This window comes from Eumetopias jubatus, unplaced genomic scaffold, assembly GCF_037043125.1.
Source record: "Eumetopias jubatus isolate StellerSeaLion01/CBP00866 unplaced genomic scaffold, mEumJub1_p1.0 scaffold_52, whole genome shotgun sequence".
Taxonomy (NCBI): Eukaryota; Metazoa; Chordata; class Mammalia; order Carnivora; family Otariidae; genus Eumetopias; species Eumetopias jubatus.
Window position 1 is genome coordinate 1,094,230 of NW_028274858.1, and position 4,106 is coordinate 1,098,335.

Genomic DNA, 4,106 nt, shown 5'->3' on the forward strand with positions numbered 1-4,106 from the left:
TGCAAAAACATCAGTTTCAGAGGGGCTCACCACACTTGATAATGGGGGAACTGCTGTCCTCACAGGGCGGAGCAAGTAGTACCCTTAAAGGGGGACCAGCCATGGGACGTGGTTGGATAAGACTTTGAACCCTTGGGGGCCGGGGAGATGTAGACCTGGACCTGGAAGCTTACACCCTTGGATTCAAGCCTGGGGCCTAAGCAAGCCCCCTCTTCTTCTTGGTGTTGACTTTTGCCTTCCCTGTCCACAGGCTGGACCTGATTCCTGATGTGGCAGAGTTTGAGGGTGACCCCTCCTAGGAATACCAGTGGCTTACTGAGCACCTTGTCAGCAGGATGCCCAGCAGTCTTCCAGGGAGGAGCCTACAGGAAGTGGAGACAGGTCTGTGGGGGCCAGCGGCAGCCCACTCAAAGCAAAATGGGACAGGTGGTAGGCCCTGCTGATTCTAGCCCCTCTGTAAGACAAAGAAATGAGGGCTGTGCCCAAAGGTGCTTCCTTCCTGGAAGGTGGGGATGGGATCTGCAGGGGGGCGGCCAGTGGAGGGCACCTGCAGGGTTTGCCCAGGAGCTCAGCACAGGGGAAGTGTTCCAGGCTCCAGCATGCTGACTGTGGGGCTGCATGGGTTTCCAGCCTCCAAAGCCTCAGGCTCCCCTTTGGAAGACAGGCTGCTGATGGCCCCCATCTCTGGGAACAGACATTAGGGAGGTCCTGCTGGCAGATTCCCTCAGGAAGGTCAGGAGGTGGATGTTCCTTAAAGGAGCCCAGGGCCTGCCCCCATGAAGAAGGTGCACACGTCCAAGGCCCCCAACTCTGGTGTCCTGCTGCCAGCCTCTGGCAGTGACCCTCTTCCTGCCCTGTCCACTCCCCCTGTGGATGCGTGGTCTTCCTGGAGCTGTTCCTGCAGATAGCAGAGAAACACTACATGGTGGGGCATGGGGTCACCTACTAGGTTTTCACCAATCAGCCAGCTGCCGGGCCCCGAGTCCCCTTCCAGGTAAGCCGGAGGGTGGTGGTCCTCATGGAGGACAAAGGGTCACTTACTACGTCTTCACCGACCAGCTGGTTGCTGTGCCCCGTGGGCCACTCTGGGAGGGCCAGAGGATGGTGGTCATCGAGGTCCACGGCATCCTGCTCTGGCAGGATGTGTCCATGTGCAACATAGCGATGATCAGACACTTCCGCGAGAAGCGCTTCCTCTGTGATGTGGAAGACCTGGTGTCCGTGGACGTGGATGCAGAAATGAAGTTCTGGGAACATGTGGGCATGGAGATCCTGTCTCCCCTCTTTGGCACCGCACACCTCGGTTTCTACTGGGCAGCCCATGAGGACTTTAGCTATGAGCGCTGGACACAGTCCCAACCCACATCCCCAGGTACCAGGGCAACTTTTACTACATGGGGGCCTTTTTTGGGGAACTGGTGGTGGAGTTTCCCCGAATGACCTCAGCCTGTCACCGGGCAATGGTCGTCAACTGGGCCAATGGAATTGAGGCTGTGTGGCCCGATAAGAGCCACCTGAACAGGTACCTGCTGGGACGCAGGCCCACCAAGGTGCTGTCCCCGGAGGACCTGTGGGACCCATGGCTGCTGGGCTGGCCCCCCCATCATTTCCCGGGTCATGAAAAAGCTGAGAACCATGGCTGTGCCCCAGAATCAACAGGGCACCCAGAACTCATGAGGGGCTGTCCCTGGAGGAGCTGTGGGACCTGAAGTATTGGGCTGTCCCCTGAAGGACCTGTGAGACCCACAGCTGATGGGCTGGCCCCTGTCATGGAGAAGCTGAGATTTGTGGCTGTGCCCAAGAATCCCCAGGATATCTGGACGTCACAAGGGGCTGCCCCCATCTCCATCAGGGGGTGCTGCCTTGAGCAGAGCGGTCAGAGCAGATTCCTACTTCTGTTCCCTTCAGGGAAACTGTGGAGCCCAGCACTGCTTGCACGGGCATGCCAGCGCCCTAACCAGCCCTGCGCACAGGAGGCCTGCCTGGGGCACAAGGTCCTCTCTTTGTGGTCACTACATTTTGATCATTTCCAGGTCCTTTTCAGCTCAGAATGGCTCCAGTTTTATATCGGATGTTTTTCTGTGTCAATGCTAAGCAACCATCTTAAAAAGAACAATTGAGGGAAAAGGTTTTCTCCATGGTTCTAAACAGACATCTCCTGTTGGGGCTGGGAGCAGCCCTGTAGCAGCCATGGAGCCAGAACGGGTGCTGACCGGGTCTTCCCTCCCAGTCCTTACACCTCACTGCAGCCATGGGGCTTCAGGGTCAGGCGTGCGCCGAGCCACCTCCCAGACCCCCAGTGCCCTCACCACCAGAGGCCTTGGCCGTGGCCACTAGCTCGGCCTCCAGGAGCGTGGAGCCCTCTGGGCTATATAAGGTTCCTGACTTGGTTTTAAATGACTATTTCTGTGCTGGTGTTTGTGAAATGTGGGCATTCGCTCTGTCTGGATGCGCATCACCTTGGCATTGCTCAGTGCCCACCAGTGGGTTTGCACTTGTGCACTTTCTCTGGACCATCTGCCTGCACTGTGTCTTAGCAAGCACTTACTAAGCTCAGTCACCCAACAAGGGGCAGAGCATGAGAGCGAGAACTAAGATACAGGCTCCCTGCTCCTGGGCCCTCCAGGGACTCGTGATGGCCCCGACTTCATGACTCATTTCTTTTGTATTGTGGTATAATGGACATAAAGCTGATACCATGAAGCGTGTATCAGTGGCAATAAGTATATTCCCTGTTCTGCACCGTCTACCTCCATCCATCACCACAATGTTTTCATCATCCCAAACTGAACCTCTACCCACGAGACCATAACCCCCATTCCCCTTCCCCAGCCCCGGCACCCAGCAGCTCCTTCCACCTCTGTGAAAGGGAATACTCACAATCCCTCACAAGTGGGGTCGTCCGGTGTCGGTCCTTTAGGGACTGGCTTATTTCACATGGCATAATGGCCTCAAGGTCTGTCCCTATGAGCCTGAACCTGACCCACTTTCCCCCCATAAGTGTGGCCCAGCCCTCTCCTGTCTGAGCCGAACCTCCTCAGTCCCCTCTGCTCCCCTCACCTTCCTCCTCAGACTGAAGATGATCCCAGCCATTCTGCAGCTTTGAAGATCTATTCAGTCTGGATGCCAGGCACATACCCCGGGAGCCTCGGGCCTTACCTATACCCCATCTGTCCACGTCAGGTGCCCGCCATCCTCCCCCAGCTGACCACCTGCACCTCCCACAGGTGTCCCCATCTCAGGAGAGGGAAACACCAAGTCCAGACCCTTGGAGTCCTCTGGGACTTCTTGCTTGTTACCAACTCTCCCAGCAGTGAAGTGGCTACTGGAAGACATTCAATGTCCAAAACATTTAAAGGCATACATCAGTCTCTGCTGCCTAAGGCAATGGAAAACAGTTGGGGCAATAGAAACCAAGCAGAATCACCAGAAGAAAGGCTGAGGAATGAAGAGCTTTAGGGAAGAAATGTCTGGAAGCCTGACTGCCTCTACCTGACCTTCAGGTGCTCCTCAGTTACTCCTGTGCCTCTGGTATCTTCCTGGAACCCTGACATGGCTGTTTTCAGACAGCTCATCCAGCAGTACCCTCAGTTTCTGGGAGGCGGATTTGCTGGAATCCGCAGTGTGTTCTGCTGCCCCACCAGGATCTCTTTATGAAGGTGCATTGTCCAGGCCATCTGAGGAGCCAAGACTGTAGGTCTGTGACCTGGAGGGATTCTGAGCAGACCTGGTGGGTTGGGAGGGCTGCAAGGTCCAGAGGCAGGTTTCCAGAGACCCGACTCGGGTCCCTGGTATCCTACCGGTTTTGAATCAAAGCCCTGAGATCTTTAAATGCCAGCAATATTACAGCATGGGCCAGAAAAGCAAATGTCCCTGTGCATGCAAACCCACCTAAACTATTGGCCATTTCTTGTCACTTGAGCTGAGGTCAAAGGATTGGGAGTCGGGGCTTGAGGAGGGTCCTGGGCCAGTCTTTGTATCTGGGGGACAAAGGCCATCCAGACAAGCTTGTGCTAAGCCTGAGGAGGGGGTCTGTGTGGAGACCCCAGATGCAGGCACCGCTGTCCACGGAGGTCCCCTCAGCCTGCCCGAGTGCACCTGCTGCT

At 56.2% G+C, this 4,106-nt stretch overlaps 1 pseudogene; it reads left to right on the forward strand.

Annotated features, from left to right (window-relative positions):
• Positions 1–874: 874 nt before the first annotated feature.
• On the forward strand, positions 875–3,106 carry LOC114204071 (histo-blood group ABO system transferase-like; annotated as a pseudogene).
• Positions 3,107–4,106: the final 1,000 nt, after the last annotated feature.